At 51.5% G+C, this 21,323-nt stretch overlaps 1 long non-coding RNA gene across 2 annotated transcripts; it reads right to left on the reverse strand.

Annotated features, from left to right (window-relative positions):
• Positions 1-436: 436 nt before the first annotated feature.
• Positions 437-20,353, reverse strand: LOC117070235. 2 transcript variants are annotated; one of them, XR_004431834.1, is made up of 6 exons: positions 20,006-20,353; positions 11,343-11,515; positions 11,065-11,129; positions 10,373-10,454; positions 9,460-9,597; positions 437-3,877 (listed from the first exon to the last, which is right to left on the reverse strand). It is a non-coding gene; the product is annotated as an uncharacterized LOC117070235 (long non-coding RNA). The 2 variants fall into 2 exon arrangements; XR_004431835.1 differs by having other exon boundaries at positions 10,373-10,451; positions 20,006-20,351.
• Between the last annotated feature and the right edge of the window lie 970 nt (positions 20,354-21,323).

A 21,323-nucleotide genomic window follows, 5' to 3' on the forward strand; every position in this document is an offset into this window, starting at 1 on the left:
CTCCACTGCTTCCCAGCTGTGTGGCTTTGCCTGTTTCTTAGTCTTTCTGAGCCTCTGTTTCCTAGTCTATAACATAGAATTCAGTCTTACGGAGTCATTGTGAGAATTATATGAGAAGACACTGATGGAAGTTGAGGAGGAGTGTGGGGGCTAGCCCCCACTCTAGAACCTCCAGGACCCCTCTCCTAAGGGCAGGGCACCCTCAAGGCAAGGTAGGCCTTGCACTGGCCATGACCTTCACTTCTTGCCCAAATGACCCTAGCTCAGGTCAAGAAGACAGACTTTCCAAGCCTTGTAAGACTTCTTGCTCCATCCTTTGCAGCCATACCAGGGTCCCCACCACACCCCAAGACATGAAGAGTTGTTTTTGCTGGTGGCAGAGTGCTACTTTCCTCATTCATGTCCTCCTAGAAAAACTGACCAGAGACATGGAAGGCTTTGCAAAGAAAATTTATTCATTGTAGGGTGCAAGAAAGGCGGGGGGTTCACAGCATAGGAAGAGACCTCTCCCAGAGGATGCCCTAGTACTCCTTCAGGAGGACCTGTGGAGCGTGGAAGGGTCCTGGTGATTCAAGCTACCTGAGTGCCATTGCTGCTCTCCTACTTCTGCCTCTCCAGCCTCAGTCTTTCCAGAGCCCTCCAGGCCAGCCTCTGGGAAGCACTGGAGCAGGCCTCGGGAGCATCCTCATCTTCCTGCCAAGGACCCCAAGGAACAGCCAATCCTGCAGGAATGCAGATGACCAGCAGCCATGGGCTCCAATCTGTATGAGGTTCTGTAACCCTGTAAACCCCTCCTCTCACCCCGCTGCCCAGTCCAGGTTTGGGCAAAACCCAGGGGATGGCATTAGGTGGAATTGTGGGAGAAGCCCAGCTAAAAGACTATTTGAGGCGACCCTGCAGGGCAGGGGTTAATGCCTCTATATGTGGGCACTGGCAAGGGGAGTCTGCAACTTTAGGGACCTCCTATAAGTGGCCAAACCAAACAGGATCTCTTTGGAGTCAGAGTACAGACTTCAAAGTCAAAGAGACTTGGTTTTGATCTCAAGTTCTGGCACTTACAAGCTGTGTGACTTAGGACATGTAACTTAACTTTTCTGGGCCTCAGTGTCCTCATCTGCAAAATGGGTGTACCAATGACACCTACACACCATAAAATGATGAGGAGTCACTGCACTAAGGCATGTGACCTGGGACCTGACAGCCTTCTGCACTTAGTCACTCTTAATACTTTTTTCCTTCCCAGTCCACTGGCCCCACAGCCAATCTGAAGTGACTGTAGCTGTGCCCAGGCCTCAGGGACCAGGTTTCCCAGACCCCTCTGGACAGCCCCATTATGCCTCTTCCTGCCCCCTGCCCCTGCTCCCTCCCAGGCTACTGAGGCACTACTGAGAGCTCTGCAGGCTGCTGCAGCCCCCGACCTAAGGCAGGTGTAGCCTGACCCAGTGCCACCAGGGAGGGTGGTGTGCAGCATTACCTCTCGGAGACACTTTCCAGGCCATTTACTCTTTCAGGGATGAAGTAGGGGTGGCAATTGCCCTACTGGGCACCCGCACCTCTTCTGCTCTGTGATGTCTTTCTCTCCAGACACATGCTGCTTATGCAAATAGGCCCATTCACAGCCCTGTTCCCCACCCCCCAGCACGGTGATACTTTTGGGCTATTGCCAAATGGGGACACTTCCCAGTTCACCATGTCCAACACTTGGCATGACCCCGGTGCCTCCAAAGGCCTCCTCCCCCAAACAAGCAGGTCCTCATGGCAGAGGGGCAATGTCTGCCTGGAATGAAACTGAGAGCCAAGATCTAGCCACCATCCCCCACCCACCTCCCCTGTCCCTAGCCAAGCTCCTGGCTCTGCCCCTCACCTGCAGAGGAGCTCCAACAAACCAATTAACCTCTTTTGATTTGGTGAAACTGGAATAATGATACCCACATAAGCAAGACCCAGAGACAGTAAGCCTGGCACTTAGTAGGTTTTCGATTAACACTAGCAACCATGATGGTATGTGATCATTAGGCCCCAAAACGGCCCATGGCTGAAGCCACCAGTAATTGTGGGATACTTTCTCCAGTAACATCACTACCACCCTCTTAAAGCACCCACGCCAAGTTAGTTGATAGAAGTTAAGCCTATTATACTGAACAACCCTTTACATCTTTCAATAAAAGTATCTTAGGAGCACGAAAAGAAAACAGAACAGTATAGAAGAGTGCATTCCCCCATGCCCACTCCCTAGAGGTAGCCTTCCAGTACATACTTCCGTATATAAGCATACTTATGACTCACTTTTAAACATCTACAAAGAAGATCATACTCCACAGCCTGTTCTGTAACTTATTCTATTCACCTTATCATGTGAACTAGCCAACCTTCCACATCAACTCATATACGGATATCTACCACACTGACTTTTACAGCTGCATAGGTATTCCACAGTATGAACAGGCCATAGGTTCATGTCCGTTGCTTTACACTCTTAAAAGAAATGCTCTGATAAACATCCTTGTACGTAATTCTTTGGGAACTTTTACAAATATGCCCACAGAGTAAATAGTGCCATTTTTGTGACCAAGTATATTTGCCTTTTACATTTTGATATTGCCACATTTCAGAAAATATTGTAGAATTTACACTCCCCAACTGACAGTGCTTGAGAGTGTCTTAAAATAGGCATGTGATGGTACAGAAAACACAAAATTAGCCTGCCAGTTGGTGCAGGCCACAAAGGCACCCACAGAGCCAGCGGAGAATGGCACTGGACTAACATGTTGTCCTTAGGGTTGTTCCCAGTGGTTTCTTCCTATCCTGGCCTCTATAGGCTAGGGGCCCAAGGGTGCCCTGAATCAGAAGGGAGTGGGGCCCACAGGGGGACTGGGTGGAGGGCAGGCCAGCATGTCCCGCCTGAATGATTTCCTGCAGCCATTGTCTCTGCCCTGCCTGGTCTCCTTGCAGGGAGTTTATTCAGGGGCCTTTGGAAAGGGGGCTAGGCAGGAGGAGGGTGTGCAGTCCTCACCAAAGGCACCCAGGAATGTGTCATAGGAGGGAGAGAAAGAGGAAGGGGGGGAACCCATCCCTGGGAGAGACGGGACGTCAAGAACCCCTGACTAATGAATAGAGAGTTTGCCCTTGAACCTCACTGGGTTTCGCCATTCTCAGGCGCAGAACAAGAGCTGAGACACGTCTGAGCCCAGCTGCACAGGGACGGCGGCGGTTCATCTCAGACACTTTGACAGGCCGGGCCTTTTCCCTGCATAGCTCAGATCTGCCTCCGGGCTCCCCTGGCAACAGCACAGCAGCATGGCTCCCGGGTCCAGGCCCTGCCTGCTGTGAGCAGGAGGAGGGAGGAAGAGGAGCACCAAGGGGAGGACAGCTGGGGAGAGGGAGTCGTTAACTCCTAGAAGGCTGGAGTCCCTTGCTTTGGCAACTTTGCCAGTGTGCTGCCCTTGGTCCTAGGCTGGAAACACGGTGAAGAGCTTCCGTTTGCTGGAGGCCTACCCAGAATGTTCCATGTCCCAAACAGATCTGACAAGAACAGACATAGTGAAGAAGGAGATGCTAGGCCAATGGGCCAAAGGCACAGGCCCTTGAGGGATGGGTTGGGGTACATTTTCCCAGGTCCCTTGCCAAGTCCCAGATGGGCAGGATTACGGGGTCCTCTTCCTCCATCCTGGTCCCTGGCTGTTACAACCTCAGAACAGAGGCTACTTGTTCTCCCTTCCTGCTGGGCTTTTTCCCTTCTGAGGCTCTTGCATGTCCTGGGGTGGCTTGGCTCTGTGTTCCAATCCTGTGACCTTGGCAAGAGCCACAGTTCCTCTGTCTCCATTTTCATAAAAGCTGAAAAGAGGTTGTCCGATCATACTTCACTTCACAGGACAATCTAAAGATAAGAGAAATAATATGTGAGAAGCTTTGCACTCTGGGGAGGAAGGTGTCCTATAAATCTCATTCAGGTATTATTAGGGCTGAAATTAGGTATTTCTGCCCCCTGGGGAAAGAGGGGCAGTGGGCTGGGGGGAGGCGCTCCTCCAAGGTTGTCTCAGCACTTCCCCAGCAGGGTAGTCCTGAAACTCAAAGGCAAGAGGTCAGGAAAGTGAAGCGTTTATGTCTGTGGCCTTTGAAGCCTCTGGGTACAGCTGGCACTAGGAGGTAAGACAGAACATCATTTCGAGGTACTTTATCTGTGTTATTTCTATGCCTCACTGCAACTTTATGAGAAAGGTGTGGTTATCTTCATGTCAGAAATAAGGAAATAGAGGATCAGAGAAGCTAAGGAGCTGGCCCAAGGTCACGCCAGTCATATAAGATGCTGAGCCCACATCTATGTATCAGCTGTACCAGTGGAAGAGCCGCCTAGCTGGGGTGCTGCGGAGAGGGGTCAGCACCAAAAAGTAGTGTTTCCCCCATGGTTGCTTCTCAGGGATTGGAGCTTTTGAGTCTAACGGTTCTGGCCTAGGGAAGTGGAATGGGGCAAGTCCCAAGGAGAACAGTGCAAACCCACCTTGAGGGCCACCTGAGCAAACAAAGCCACCAAGGCAAACACCATTCAGAGCAAAGAGAAGTAGAAGAAAGGACAAAAGTATCCAGATTAGAGGCTGGGAGCGTACCTAGGTGAGACTCATGTTCTCTGCCCAAGTCTTGCTCCAGAACGGGTCACTGCCCAGCCCCGTGCCCCTTGCTAGCAGTGAGCTGGGTTTTCATTTTTGTAGCCTCTAGGTAATGGTGCCTCCTTGCATCCCAGGCCAGCTTGAACAGGACAAAGCTAACTGTGCTTCCTGTAAGCCAGGGGGCTGGGAGCAGGAGTTACTGGCAGATAGCAGAGTAGAAGAAGCAGGAAGAACTCCCAGATGAAAAAATGCAGGGGCTAAAAGGGACCTCAGATACCATCTTATTCAATGCTCCTTTTCTTTTTTCTCTTTCTCTTTCTTTTTTAAGAAATAGGATCTTGCTCTGTCATCCAGGTAAGAGTGCAGTAGTGCGATCACTGCAGCCTTGGAACTACTGGGATCAAGGGATCCTCCTGCCTCAGCTTCCCAGGTAGCCAGAACTATGGATGCATGCCACCACACTCGGCTAATTTTTTCATTTTTTAAGAATAGGGTCTCACTGTTCACAAACTCAGGCTGTTCTCAAACTCTTGGCCTCAAGAGAGCCTCCTACCTCAGCCTCCCCAGTTACTGGGATTACAGGTGTAAGCCACTGCACTAGCTCAATGCTACTTTTCTGGGTCCAGTAAAGGAGGTGGCTTGCCCAAGATCACTCAGTGGAAAAGTGGGCTAGAGTCCAAATCTCTGACTTCCAGCTAGGTAAAGTTGTGTCTTCCTATGCCCTTGTCACTTAGCCAGACCACCTTAGGCCGTCAAAGCCATTAATTTCACCCAACAAGGCAAAGAGATAGGCCAGGTAAAAGAAGTCAGTGTTGGCTAAGTGCATCACGTGTCCAGGTGTGGCCTCCGAAAGCCTGGGGCTGGGAGAAGATGCTGCCTGCCTTGAGGTCAAAATCTTTCCACGATGACAGAACATGGCTCCACACTACCCCAACACCACACTCCCATACTCCATAGTCAGATAACAGAAACCATGAACTTCCCCTGGCTGATTAAGAAACAGGCATGAGGAGTTCGATCAGAGCACAAACAGATCCTCTAATCCTGACCCACGGTGCTTCTGAGAAGAAGGGACAGGAAGGAGGGGCAGCTCTAGGGGACATGAGGATGGCGAGGGCCCACAGAAGCAGTTCTTCCTCAGAGCCTGGTGGCAGGTCTGCTGCCAGCTTGGGGCAGGAGCTGGGAAGGCCCTCAGCTCACTGCCCTCTGCTTCCAGGTCCTCTTTCAGGTCAGGCAGGGTGCCCCATGCTAGGCAGGCCTGACTTGTTTGAATGCAAAGATCTCAGGATCCTGCATCCTGTAACCTTCTCAGGAGCTGCCCTCAAGGGATGTCTGTATGCTTGCTGATAAACGGACTCATGATGGGGCAGAAAGACACAGGGACAAGTTCTGCTCAGCTGTGCCCTCCTCCCTGGGTGATGGTTTGGGCCAGCTGTCATTCTAACTGGTTGGTGGCTAACCTGTACAGGTGGTTAAATATTCTGAATGTCACCACTGTCCACATTCCCCAAATCCCAGCTATCTTAAATGACCTGCAGAACCTTAACTCCTTCATCTCTGCCCCATATCTAAAGGAAAAGGAGAAGAAAAATTAACCCCACTGAGTGTTTCCCATGTGTCCAAGAGTCTTCATAGCAGCTCCAATGGAGATAGCGATTATGATGCCATTTTATAAATGAGGGTTTGGAGGCTCTGAGACATCCAGGGTCTGCTGCAGAGTCATGGCAGAAGCAGAGCCCTGGGCCTCAGCCCACAGCATCTTCTCCTCTGTTCCTACCCTCCAGCCAAGGTCCAAGGCCTGGGGGCTGCCCTGGTTCTGCTAAGCTGGATGCCTCAGAACCACTCGGGCTTGCATTCACACCCCCACCTCAATTTCCTGTCTCTCCTGGCTTCTCTCAGGGCCCATCGCTGAGAGAATCAGGGGTTCATCTCAGGGGTTCTCTCCCCTGCTCATCTAGGCAGGGAAGCCATTCCACCTAGCATACTTGCTTAGTTCTAGACAAATCCCCACCCCCAACTAACCCAACAGCATATTCCTGGCTGACCAGGGGGATGACACCTGCAACTTACAGAGACTTCTTCTAACTGGGATTGGCAGCCAGAGGATTTGGGGGCTGGGGTAAGGGTGGGGGCAGCTACCAAGCAATAAAAACTTAGCCATGCAGAAAGGGCCAGAAAGCCCTAATCTTGGGAACTTTCCTCCTGAGGGACAAAGAGGAGGTGACGCCCGACTGCATACAGGGTCTGTGCCTCAGCCCTCCACTGGGTACCACCTGTGCTGGGTCCAGCCCTGCCGGGCCACTGCCTTAGGAGTGGGAGCTGCACTCGGAATGTGATTCTCCAGCTTTGCATGACACTCTGTTAGCAGAGTGCGACTCCCAAGATCCCCTGTCACCTCCTAAAGCCTCTGCCAGCCTGCCCCCCAGCACCACAAGGATCACCAGATTAAGGAGCTCAGAGCTACAGCTGAGGCGGCTAAACCCTGGGAGGTAGGAATGGGGAGGGGCAGGGAGGCCAGTGGGCAGCTCTCCCAAGGCCCTGCTGCCCTGCCTCTTCTCCCAACCCATACTGTAGGCAACTCTCTCACTCTATCCCTGCCATGAAGCGCTAACTTCTATCTTCTTTTCTTCTTGAGCTTTGGACTATACCACCAGTTATCCAGCTTGAGTGAGGAGCAGTTCAGGGAGACAGGGAAAGGGGTAGAAAGAGAGGCCCCCCAGAAACAGAAATAAGAGAGAGAGAGGCGGGGAGGAAAAAGGCAGCCCACATGGAAGGAACAAGTGCACTGCGTATGGGAACTGGCTGGCACAGCGGCATGGAAAGGAAGGTCCCTGCTGGAAGGGAGGTCCAGGGTCTCTCCCCTGCCTGGCCTGAGTGGCTACCTGAGGTTAATTCCAGAGGCTCCTTGTGGGTGGCTCTGGTCAGCTGCCTGGCCCCAGTGCAAGGTACATCCCACAACACCTGATGAGAGAGTGGGGGGGTGACAGAGATTGGGAGGCTGGCAAAGAAGGAACCAGACCCCCTGGACACTTTACCTGAGACCCCTGCACTAAACAGCAGGGTGATGCCTCATCCCACTCCTCACCCACCACCTGGGGTTATTCTGAAGGGCTGTGGAGAGGTGGGAACTCTGAAGTTCCCAGATGAACCCTGACCCTTCTCAGCCCTGTCCCCTGCCCATCCCCACCAACCCCATCCTAGGACCTGCAGGGGGCAACCAGGACACACCTAGGGCCCTGGCCAGCAGCTGCTCTCCCTCCAGCTTCTCGTTTGCCACTGCCAAGCTCCCTTCTGCTTGGCAGTCTCTGTGCAGAGAACCAGGGTCTGCTTCTCACTACTGCAGGTTAGGGATGAGGAAGAGCTCCTCTGTGAAGACCTGGGAAGACAGGCTCTGCCTGCTCTTGGTCCTCCCCACACTCCGAAAACAGGAGCCCGCACTGAATATCAACAGGGATGAAATCCTTCCTGCAGCACTCCCCTCCACCCCAGCCAGAATTCATTAGTCCCATTCCTGTCATTGTGCTAAATTAGCGAATGCTATATCAACATAGTTTTGAAATGGTCACCACTGTTACCACCATCAGAGGCTTTCTGAGCTAGAAGACAGCCAAGAGATTCCTGAAGTTCAACTCATTCCTCTTGCCAACAAGAAAACTAAGATTCAGGAGTTGGGGTCACTTGGCCTGCCTGAGGTCACGTAGAAACCGGTAGCAAGGACATGCCTTACGCCCTGTCTACCAGACCCCTTTCCTTTCAGGCCAGGCCTCTAAGAGGTCCTAAAAGGGAGCTTCTCCATCATATCCCACACAAGATCCTGGTCCAACCACAGGCGGCAGGGGTCTGGGGACAGGGAAGGCCGTAATGCGATCAGCAGACTGGCCATCTGGCTCGGGGACGGAGAAGAGTCCAGACTGGCTGTTTCTGCTGCCCGGTCCCAAGGGGCCCTGTGTCGCAAGAGACAGACTGCCAGATGGACAGGCACTGGCCTGGGTCTGGGAGGAAGCCAGTGAGTCCCAGCAGTCAGAGCTGACCAACTTTCAGACATGGAGGGGTGGTGGGAAGAAGGCATAGGGAGCAAAGCCAGGCCTCCCAGAGGGCAGAGAGACAGAACTACAGGATGGGAAAGCTGCAATTCCCTGGCCAGGCTCAGAGCCTGGCTCTCCAGGTAGGCCCAGCCCCTCTCAGCTCCAGGCCTCCAGGCTACTGGCCAGCCACAAACAGGGCCGCCTCCCGGGGAAAGGCAAACACATCTCCCCTGGCACCTTCTCAGACATGCATGCAAAACTAATTAACATGGGGAGACATGCGAGCAGCCGGCCAGCTCCACACCCTCGAGTCCACGCAAACAAGGCGAGCCCTTGTCCAGGGGACGTGCACAAAGCTTTGTTGCTAATTTAGGCATCTGTCTCTGTCTGGTCTGGTCCTCCTGCCTGCGCTGGGGTTTTTCCCAGCCCCTTGGACAATGCTGGGAACAGGCCCACCGATCCCTTATTCAAATCACACCCGGGACAATGAGCTCATTGTGCAGGCCACAGAAAAGGGGATGCTGGGGGGTGGGAGTGAATAACGGGGCATCAGGGAGTAGAGAAGGGTGGGGGGTGTACAGAAAATGGGAACCCAGGAAAGTGTTTACTAACACAGCCCCTGCAGCTGCCTTGGGCCCCTTGCCCCCTTCCAACCTGGCTTGGAGCTGGGGGGAAGTGCTGGGACTCAGAGGTGGGGGGCCCCAGAGTAGAAGGCTCGAACCTTCATTTTATTGACCTCTCCCACCTTCAACAGTTTATAGCTACCTCTGCACATCTAAGGCCAGGCACATTTTTTAATAGGGTGGTTTGGGGGCTTGTTTTATTCTTACTTCAGGCCTAAATGTGCAGATCCCAACTGCAGAAGAGGAGACAAGGCTGAGGGAAGAGATGTTGGCGGCTGTGTAGGGTGGGACCTGCTGTCTCGGCCATTGTCTTCAAGCAATGTTTCATGTTCTCCTCCTTTCCAGCTAATAAATTAGAGAGGAGATGGTGAGCTGCGAAGGGAGAGGCTCCCCATGGATGGCGGCAGAGGGCTAGAAGGCAAGTCTGGGAGCTCACAGCAGATGGGGCTCACCCAGCCCAGCGGCTGCTCACACCACACCTGGTCAGACACTCGCATGCAGCCCTACACAATGAGCAGTATGGAAAAAAATCCACAAACACACATACACACACACACACACATACACACACACACGCATCTCCTGAGGTCCCTGAGGAGGACAGCTGGGCTTTGAAATGCCCTCCCCCTTTACTGCCACCTCCCCCAGCTCCTTGTTGCACTGAGCACGCCTAGACAAGCCGACAGAAACAGACACACATAGCCTGACACTGACACACAGACACACACAAAAACACACACACACACACATCCAGAGGCAGCCCCAGACACACACACTGACAATGGTGTAATGAATGCAGGAGGGCGAGAACATTCAGTCAAAAGCCCATACCCTGGCTGCCCAGCACCGGGATGGCTAAAAGGTTATGGAGAGGCCATGAACTGGCTCTCCCAACAACCTCCTCCCCAAGGCTCCCAGGACTGCTGCCGGTGACACAGGAGGTGAAGTAAAATACCGTTTCAGGCATCCAGATAGAAGCAAATTCCTCCAGAGACAGAAAAGTTTGGAACTGGTCTCAGCCCTTAGTCAGTATTGGCTGAACTGTCTGGAATTTTTTTTATAACAAAAGAAAGGGTGCTCAAAACTCATCTGAAGTATCCTGCATTTTGAGATGATATACCTTGAAGCTGGGGCAAAGTGGAGCCTTGCTAGGACAGTTTCCTACTGCAGTACAATCCACAGGTTACAGTGATTCCTTCCTGCTGTTAAAAAAAAAATTCTGTGAAGGGTATCATAGCATGAAGAGGAACACAAATGGTTAAAGTATCAGAAATTCTTTAAAATGTGTTTCTGGGGATCCCTCTACCATCCCAGAGGAATGGAACTATAGTAGGTTGAACCATAAGAAATTGTCAATATTTGACTATTTTTCATCAACAAGAAATAAATTTCATATGGGTCAACCTAGTAGGTGCTGGTTCCAAGAACCACCAAGGATATTTTCCCCTTTTAAATTAAATTACATTTTTTTAAGAGACAGGGGTCTCATTCTGTCACCCAGGCTGGAGTGCAGTGGCGTGATCATAGCTCACTGCAGCCTGGAACCCCTGGGCTCAAGTGATCCTCCAGCCTCAGCCTCCTGAATAGCTGTGACTGCAGGTGTGCCATCATACCTAATATTTTCCCTTTTTAAATTGTCCTTCCCAAACTGGGTTATTTTCTCCCTGAAGTAGAAAAAAAATAACAGTATTCTAAAACCTAAATCTACCTTGGACCATCCATCTACAGCCACATAAATACATCTTTCCAGCAGCTGGAAAGAACTGCAAACACACATGTGCAGCCCAATGCCCATGTCAGGAAGGGACCCACCTTCGGACTCCTGCCACCGGGGCTTCTGCTTCTCTTTTTGCTGTCTTCTGACTCCAGAGCACATCCTGGATGGGGACAGAGGAACATGAGAGGGAAAATAGAACTGGAAATTGGTCAACTGCACACCCGGCCTCTCTAGCACTGGACTCAGCATGTGCTCTGCCTTGGAAGAAGCATCTCCTGGGCAGCCTCATAACTGAAGCACATGCTGTCCACTGGCCGCCATATTCAACCCCAAGGCCAGACTCTGTGCATGCAGTATTCACCCAGCAAATCACCTCCAGGAGACCCAGGCAATGGAAGCCAAAGGGTGTGGACGCCACCCAGCGTAGGGAAGGCCTACTCATTGCCAGCATCTGGACATCCATTGGTCCCGTTGCTCACTGTCACAGAAGTCAGAGCACACCATGTCTTCCTGGGAAATCACCATCACCAATCTCTCTGGGGTTTCCTAAGGAAGGAAAGGTTGGAGGCTTCAGAAGCAGAGCCCAGCACTGCTCTGTGTCTCACCACCTGCTTCTCACCTGGCCACAGAGGAAAGCCTGTTCCATGTGTGCCCATCCTGCCCACCAGCAGCAGCTGCTGAGGGTGCACACTTCCCCTGAAAACGTAGCTAAGGACCTGAGGCTCTATTTAAAGATACAGAACCACCTTCTATACAGCCAGAAGTGGCAGAGTCCCTCTTATATCCTTGACAAATGCTATGTAATTTCTGAGAGCTTTATCTTACTAACATACACACACCAACGTCAACAAAACCGCCAAAATAGCAATAATAATAATATGAAACTTATTGCCCTTCCCATTCCTGGAAGGCAAGAAAGAATGACAGAGGCTGCAATTTGGGCTTTAGGGCTAGTGAATTCATTTGCAGGACTAGGCCCAACCCAGGGGCTGTAAGAATTACTCCCCAAAACCTCAGCTGTATGAAGAGAGGCAGCTGGGTATCCCCCATTGCTAACTTATATACAGGCCCACTTGCCAAAAACTGTACTCAGGATCCAACCTGGGTGCAGGGTAGCATGAGAACCAGGGTAAAATTCTAGCCTTGGTGCTCTGAACAGCATCTGATTTCTTCTGAGGAAGAAAAACCTACACGAATTCATCAAGATGTAATTTATTGTTTGATTACATTTAAGATGTTTCCTACCAATCTCAAAAGTGAATCTCGATAGATTACCGCTATTTTTATTTATAAAATCAAACTGCCTTTTAGTCTGGGTGTGGTGGCTCAGGCTGTAATCTTTTTGTTGTTGTTGTTGTTGTTGTTGTTGTTGTTGTTTTGGTGAGACAGAGATTTACTCTTGTTGCCCAGGCTGGAGTGCAATCTCGGCTCATCGCATCCTCTGCCTCCCAGGTTTAAGCAATTCTCCTGCCTCAGCCTCCCAAGTAGCTGGGATTACAGGCATGTGCCACCACGCCGGCTAATTTTGTATTTTTAGTAGAGACGAGGTTTCACCGTGTTGCCCAGGCTGATCTTGAACTCCTGACCTCAGGTGATCCATCCGCCTCTGCTTTCCAAAGTGTTGGGATTACAGGCGTGAGCCACTGTGCCCGGCTCATGCTATAATCTCAACACTTTGGGAGGCCCAGGTGGGAGGATCGCTTGATGCCAGGAGTTTGAGACCAGGCTGGACAACAAAGAAAGACCCTGTCTCTACAAAATAAATTTTTTTTAAATTTTTATAAAATAAATATAAAGGTCTGGGTGTGGTGGCACATGCCTGTAGTCCCAGTTACTCTGGAGGCTGAGGCAGAATTGCTTGAGCCAGAAGTTCGAGGTTATAATGAGCTATGATCAGGCCACTGTACTCCGGCGTGGCCGACACAGCAAGACCTTGTCTCAAAAAAAAAAAAAAAAAAAAAAAAAAAGGTGTTTTTAAAATGAAGAAAGGGAAACTGAAATGTCACAATCCTATACAGAAACAATGGAATCTAGAGAATTACAGTTCTAGCTGAGGCTAAACGACAGCTTAAGGTCATAACGGGCAAAGCATGACATGGCCTCTGACGCTGTTCTCCCAGGCTCTTGGGACACGGAGAGGGGCAGGAAAGTCAATAAGCCACAAACTGATGATAACTGTCAGACCCGGAGTGCCTGCTAATCTAGCACACCACCTCTGCTAGCCTGGCCTTCCAGCTCTAGACGGATATATGCCTTTCCACATCACACAAGCGAAAGTGCTGGGCCAGGGACTGTGGTTTCCTTCTCTGTATCCCCAGGGCCTTGCCCAGAGGCTGACACATAATGTGTGGTCAATAGACATTGAATGAATAAATGAGTGTGGTAAGAAAAAATACAGTGTGGCATGGGAAGATTTCCAGTTTCAGAGCCCCGCAGTTCCCTTGCAAAGTGGGAAATGGCTCCACAGCACAGCCCTGGGGCTGCGGACGTCCAGGCCAGGTACCATAAGAGGTGAGTGGCACAGGGTGGGTGTGGCTGCTTAGCTCAGGTTGGCCCGGGCAGCACAAGGCCTGATAGCCTCCAATGCCCACCAGTCTTGCACATGGTGACCAAACCAATTCTCTTAGCCTGCTCCCTACCTCGTCATTCTTATCCTCCACCATCTGACCTGACCTATATCCAAATCTCAGGCCCAGTAGAGCAGGAATCTTCCTCCTGCTTCATCTCCACAAAAAAGGCCCTAGTCGAAGAGTTCTCCCCATTGGCAGGGATGCTGTCTTGCCCTCTTGACAGCCTAGAAGACCTGTTTGGGCACAGTGAGGCTTCTCCACCCCAATCTAATTCCTCTTCTCTTAACTCCCAAGGACAGAGACAAAACATCAAAACACTCTGCTCCTTAGATGTGTGCTGCCTTAGGCTGGTAATAGCTAGTTTCTCTGCTCCTAGAGGTCAGGAGTTCTCCCTGTACTGCAGAGCTTATGGCTGGTCTGTAAACACCACAGTTTATTGTAGAGTGACTAACAGAGAGCTGACCCTGGTCCCTTGCTGGCCACCTTACCTGGCCTTCACTCGTGACAGACCAGCAAGATGGGGGATGCATCTTGAGTGTCACAAGGTAAGTGTTACTATTCCCAATTTTGCAGATGGGAAAACTGGCTCAGATGAAGAAGGGAAGGAGTGTCCTGTGGGCTCTGAATTAGATCAGACCAACTCCTCCACCTGGATACCCACTGGGCCACACTGCCTCTGCCTTACACCACCATGGTCTCGGAGTCTGTCACCCACAGTAGAAGAGACAACAGTGAACTTGATACTGGGTAAAAGAAGTTGCACATTCAAAGGGAAGGGTGGCTATAAACTTGAGACTTGTTTCTTTACTCCCCTTTTCCCCAGCACTCATCAAAGAGGTAACATGCCTTCAGAGGCATCTGCCACCTCTCCTAACCTAAGGAGACAGTAGGAGCTATGGTGCAGAACTGGGCAGATAGCAGGAAGGCTTGACATTCTCTGCTTAAGGACAAGATGAGATGGGACAGAGGATGTGGGCCCCCTTCCCTCCTCCAGAAGACCATGGGTGCTACATCGGGGGATACAACATTGCAAAAAGCAAAAGGCCAGCCTCATCCTGAGCAGCCACAGTCCCTTGGCACTGTGGGCAGACTGGTAGGCTTGGGCCAACCCCCTAATTTTACAGACTGAGGCATAGCAGGGATATGGAGCACACAATTAGGAGATAAATCCGGACTGGGTGGTATGCTGCTCACCCCTCTAGCACTGTACCAAGGCTCCCAGGGACCCAGCATGGAGCCCTCCCATCTTGATTCTCCAGGTGTACTGTCAGTCCCAAGCAGAAGACACTGCAGAGGCATCCTTTGGCAACCCAAATGAACTCAAGCTGCTTCCCAAAGCCCAGGCTGATTCTTTGGGAGACAAGGACTCACTGGGGGCTGATAGTCCCTCCTATGCAAGGGCTATAGCTCCTGTAACACACCCCATGCAGTCACCCAAATGGCATTTGGCTTAGAAAAGAAGGGGAAATCCCTGGTCCAATGTACTATTCTTTTTTCTCCCCAAGAGACAGCCCTCAAAGGAGATATAATATACAAAGCATTAGCACAGAACCTGGCACAGAGTAAGTGCTCAGTAAATGGTTCCTGTCCCCATGATCATGACTCATTATGACTTCCTCGATGCCCATTTCTCACCTCCCAGGTTCATGTGAGGAGCCTTCTTTTTATAAATTCAAGGCTTACTGGAGCTGGAAGACCCTTAACCCAGTCCAGGGTTTCCAGGGCAGGAAACTGGAGTTTCTGAGGGAGAAAGAGGGCTGGAGGCAAGCCCAGACCCACAGCCAGGGGTCCTCCAAGGGGAGAAAGCTAACTGAGGCCCCTCTGCCCTTTGACAGCAGTATGAGCCCAGCACCTCCCCGGAAAATCTCTCTGAGGCCCTGAGGCTTGGCAGGGAGCCAGGGCAGGAGGCCTCGCCAAGAAGATGCTGGCTCTGAGCCAAGACGCATCCCAGAAGCTCCAGCTCAGGGAGAGCAGCAGAGGCTGAGGGGAGGAGGGGCAGCCAGGAGAGGGGTGACAAGGAGCCCTCGGGCCAAAGGAAACAAACCTGCTGAAAGTGGGTTTGGCACGAACCTGGGATGCATGGCTGCCTTCCCATGCCCTGTGTTTTCTGCACATCTGGGAGACTATGAAATCACTGCTAGGGACGGGGAAAGAGGACGATCCTCCTGTTATCTACAGCTGTGCCCATTTCAAACTCCACTGGGGCACTGCTAAACCTTCATCCAAAGATTCTTCTGGGGTTTACCTATTGGCTGCCTTGTCCCCACCTTAAATGCTGAAAAATACAATGTTGCCTACAGATTCAAGCCACGACTTCTGCCTCCAAGGACTGAGGGGTAATCTCCAATTAAAGGGCTGTACTAGGCACTCCTAAAAGCCCCTTAAGGCCTGAGGCTCTCTATGTGCCTCTTCTCTAGCTTTTCCATGGACCTCTATGCACAGAGCCCTGTGTGGCCACAAGCCTCCTGGGGGAGATCAGGATTAGTTACTAAGCACTGGGGATGGAAGAGGTCTTGAGCCTCTAGTGTAGACCTCACTGTCCATTGAAAATATGTCAGTTCCAAGCATAATTTTAAATGTTTCAGAAGCTTCATTAAAAAGTAAGAATGAACATGTCATTTTAACAATATATTGTACTTAACCCAACATTATCATTTCAACATGCCACGTTGACCACATTTCATGAGATCAACAGCATGGGTGTCTAGTGGTTATCATACAGGACAGCACAGCTCTGGACAACAGCAACCTCTCCCCATTTTCAGATGAGGATGAGAATGTGGTCCAAGTATCTAAGAAAAGGGCAAGAGGATAGAAAGGGAAGCCCCAGCTGTGCCCATCAGCCTTTCTCTTCAGTTTCCAAATATACAGTCATGGCCTATGAAATAGATAATTTTATGATCAATCAAATTCAGGGAGACTACAACATAAACCTATTTTGAAGCAGACAACCCAGAGAGGAGCAGAAATGAATATACTTGACATTACAAGGCTAAGGAACAAAGACCAACAGGAAGACACAAGAGGGAGGCTCTGGGAGACCTCTGCATTAGATGCCAGTCTTGCTAAGGACCTCTGTTTGTACAATCTCTGCTCAGGGCTACCTGGCTCCTATGGGGTGTAAATACTCCAGCACTGGGTCTGGTGAATTTTCTACTATGTATCCCTGTAGGAACTACCCACAAAAGCTCCTCTCTGCTTTAGAAGGCAAGAACAAGTCGTGCATTTACCCAGTGCTTCTAGTCTTCTTACTCCGAGTCGCCATGCCAACACACAGTCATAATTACCGAGGAACGCGTCAATAGTGGCAGCACTGACAAAGACACTATATCAGGGCCTGTAAGCTAAGCAAGGTCAGGCTCCTCAAAGCCCCCCAGCTTCCTGCCCACTTCCTTTATTCCACTCTGATCCATTTCTTTCTCTTCATTCTTTTTCTCCCACCCAGATGGTCTCTGATTATATTTTCTCTGTAGAGAAAGGAACTACAGCTCAGCATATAAAACACTTTTATAGCAATTGGGAGACAGGTTCTCCTTGGAGTCCTGATTTTAACTTGTGGGAAAAGTCCCTTTAACATCCAGGCCTCAGTTATTTTGCCGTGAATGGGGAGAATATTTTGGATATTGCCTATTCAGCAGATGGGTGGCTGCATTTAATTCGCCTTTTAAATTCAGGGCTGATTTGTGTTATCTAGTCAACTCTAAGATCATCTTTCTGATCTGCACCACAGGTACCAGAAGCTCAGGGAAACAAAAGACGGTTCAGATCAGAGAGGGAGCTGGTTTTAACACCTCAAGAACAGCAGGGCTTGTATTTCTCCCCAGGAAAGGCAAAAATCTCAAAAAAGGAGCCAGGAGCAGCTGCATGGTGGGCTCTATCAGATTATAAAAAGACAAGTGGGATGGATGAGAACTATCAGGCTAAATGACAAGCATCCTGAGGCCCCCAGTGAAACAGGACATGCACCCATTTAAAATGAGAGGTCAGAAAAAGAAGGCAGACAGCCATCACCAGAGCCCTACGCAACAGCGCCCCAATTTCAGAACACCCAGTGCACCAACATCTGAACTTACAAAGGAGATAAATTGGAGGTTGATGATTAGCATCACAAAATGATTATTCCCTTTGTAAAAGGCTTCACTGCAGGACTGCTTTAAATAGTGCATTTAAACCATGATCTGATTTGCTAAATTCGATTTATACACATCTACTGCCTAAGCTGGCGTGCGGCTGTATTTACATGTCTTCCCTTGGCACAGAGGAGGGGAGAAGCCAGCCATTATTTGGGGCCTTTAATCCTTGTAGACAGTAACTAATCTGAGGAGCTGAACCCTGTTTTTCTTCCACAGCTGGGGCTTTAGCTGCAAACCAGCCCTAGTTACCTACCCTGCTTTGTTCATGCAGATTCTACCCAAAGACGATAGAATTTGGCCAGGATCTGTCGGAGCCTTTCTGCCAACAGGGACTCCCATCAAGAAGCACAACCCTCCCCACACCCAGGGGTGACACCTTTCCAGCCTAGAATTCCAGAGAATCTGGTCTGTTGCAGGTCACTAAATTTATTCAGCACCTACAGTTATCATGCCAGGGATTCAAATGCTACCTTTTGGGAGCCATGGAAATTTACTAATCTCAGTCACATTCTGTGATTCGTACTTAAGCCGTGGGAATTAAACCTGAGCAAAGGCTGTCTCTCCACCCAAAGAGGACAAAAAAATGAGTCGGCCAGGTCTCATGGCCACTGTGCTGGTGGGGAAACCTCCCTTAGTTCACCTAAAGGGACTTGCAGGTGTTACTGACAACATAGTCCCCCAAGAGACAAATGACCCTTTCCTATAAGGTCCAATAATGTGATGGGGCAGAATAGGATGACTGACAAAAGGGAAAACACACTACCCACCTCGTGCCACTTGCCAGGAGAGAGACCTAGGGAATTAAGGATCAGGAACCTAACATTAAAAAAATAAAGGCCCCCTAGAAAACTGAAGTCAGGGACTTCCCCTCTACCACCACCCCCATCCCCTCATTATCAGAGGTTTTAGCCCCACTCAATTATCAAATATTTAGAGACACCCACAATGATGAGTCCAGCCCAGCACTAGGAACTGGGGGAAAAGAAAGAAACAAGGCAGCATCCAGGTCTGAGCAATTTATAGTGAGGAATGGAGTCGCTAGATCACAATTAAACTGTCTCCAAGTTGAGAAGCCCACTAAAGCCTGGTCATGAGAGGATGGGAACTGGACTGGGAGTCAGGACCTGGGTCTCAGTCCTCACTGTACTAGCTAATTTTGTGACCTTGGTGAAAATCACTTAACCTCTCTGGACCTGGTTCCTCATCAGTGACATGAGCAGTTGACCTACATAACCAGTAAGCTTTACATTTTCTATAAGTCTCATGCAGGAAAAACGTTCATCTCTCTAAAATCCTGATGAGTTTCATTTTAAAAACAAGGTTATCACCATCATGTTTTCTTTTCGTGGCTGCCAGGAAGCTCAGAACAATCACATTATTCAGTCACACAATCTGAGGCCAGGGCTTTAGACTGGGAGGTTTAGACAGGAGAGCCCTCACTTGTGAGGCAGGGCTGTGTGGGGATGGGGACTTGGATTCAGGAGAGGCTTGGTGCTTATTTGAAAGACAAAACCACAACGGTGATGAATCCCTGTGTTCCTGTGTATGCGCAGAGATAGGTTGGGAAAGCAGGCCTTGGGGCAGATAGCCCTGAGTCCACACCCGGCTCTACCACATCCTAGCTATGGCAAAAGACACAAATAGTGAATCATCACCCTGTCTGTCAAGGTGAGGTTGAATTCTCTTGAAGCTGTTAGCAATAGCCCTGGCACAAAGTGGGACTCCAAAGACACCAACTAGTATTACTGAAGTTTCTTGGTCACTCTGCATATAAATGCACACATCTGGGATCTGCTTCAAGGCAGCGGTGGGTCAATGCGGACAGCTAGAAAAACAGTGATTATTCACGAGGGTAGGATAGGGGCAAAGGAGGCAGAAGAGCAGAAGCGCTGGCTCTTAGGCCTGGAGGGGGCAAGCTCAAACATGCAGCTCCAATGCCCGGCCCGCTTCATCCGCATCTGACCCGCAGCCTGCCCTGGGATGGTGTGAATGGAGCCTCCAGGCCGGTCCTCAGCCCCAGCCAAACGGACCATGAAGGCCCTCGCCAGCTACCGTCCGGGTTTCGAGGCCCACGGCTCCCTGGCCCGTGGCTATCCTTGCACTTGGGACCACACTCAGCCCCAGGAGGGCGGCCTCGGCCCGCTCGCCATGTCGGGCTTCGCGGTTCCAAGAAAACGCGGGCGTTAGCCACGCACCTAGCACTCCTCGAAAATAATCAAAGAGTTCGAAGCGCTCTCGCTTGCAGACTCCAAAATAACGCCATTGTTCCCCACGCGGGGAAGGCCGTTTCCGCCCCTGCCCGAGTCGGGCAGCCCAGTAAGGAGGGCTCTTACCGGACGCCTTTCTCCCCAGCAGCCACGACACGCACAGCCGGGCTCGGCGGCTGCGGCTCCGGGGACCGGGCAGCCGCGACGGAGGATCCGGCTGGCTCTGGGCAGGAATACGGCAGCCATTCGCTCCTCTAGGCCTCGGGGTAATGAATAACGGGGCATCTGTCTGGGGCGAGCGGGCAGGGCGCGCTGGACGGGCGTTCAGCTTCCGTGGGCCGCGCAGCTGGGCGAGTGCGAGGAGGGGATCGGCGAGCCCTTGGCGCGGTGACCTCCCGGGTGCCCACGCAGCCATCTTGCCGCCCCTCTTCGCGCTCTCAAAATGGCCTCCCGGGTCCGCGGCGCGGGCCGAGGGGAAACAGCCGCGGGCCTGCCCGCGCCCTTCCTTCCTGCCTCCCCAGCCCCGGGCGTCCAGTGGGCGCGCGCCCCCAGCGCCCGCACTCTGGGGCCTGCCACGACCTTCCCGGCCTGATGCCAGCTCTGGGCTGCGGGCGCTTCGGGTTGCGAAGGCCGTAGGCCCAGGCGGTGCCCTGGCATAGACAAGGTGTGAATGCTTGGAAAGGATTCTTTGCTTAGGCTCTTGCCGTACCGCGGCTTCCGAGTTTGTGCCTCTTTTCCCAGTTTCCCTAGCTCTGGGTGGGGAGCGCGGGTCCAGGCCCTGAGCTCCGCGGGGGCCGGCCTGATCCTGCGCAGGCGGGAAGCAGCCACGCCACTCCCAGCTAAGGCTCTAGCAACCGAGCGCCTCAGGCTCCCGCGAACGCCGGGTGTCCAAGAAGCCGCCTCCGGTGCTAGAACCGCCAGAGCCGCCATTTACTTTGCGCCCACTGTGTGCTACACGCCGTGCTCTGCCAAATTATGTCATAGAGCACAACAAGCCAGCAGGTGTATGGTTAAAGCCATTTCACAGGTTGAGGGTGAGGGATGACATTGGATCCGGGCCTAGGGAGGAGGGGAGTAGTCTTGCTGGTGACCCAGGTAAAAACATAGACGCACTACCAACCTGATCCTGGAATTTCCCAACCTCCCAACCCGCAGCCCACTCTCTGAGACATCTGGGGCGGAGTGCGGGTGCGGGCAGCCAGCTCCTCCTCCCACTCCCTGGCTCTGGTCGCTCACCTCTCCTCCGATGGGCCCTCCTACTAGTAAGTGCTGCTAGCTGCTGGCGAGTTCGTGACTGCGAAGAGGGCGCTGATCGCAGGCGGGAACCGCGCCAAGGAGGGAGGCACCAGCAGGGGAGTAACTGTAAAACAGAGCCGAGATATCAGGCACCCCCCACGACCGCCCAGAAACATGCCGGGCCTTCTTGAAGGTGCACTCAGGGTCG

Source organism: Trachypithecus francoisi, unplaced genomic scaffold, assembly GCF_009764315.1.
Source record: "Trachypithecus francoisi isolate TF-2019V2 unplaced genomic scaffold, Tfra_2.0 Lachesis_group3, whole genome shotgun sequence".
In the NCBI taxonomy this organism is placed as follows: Eukaryota; Metazoa; Chordata; class Mammalia; order Primates; family Cercopithecidae; genus Trachypithecus; species Trachypithecus francoisi.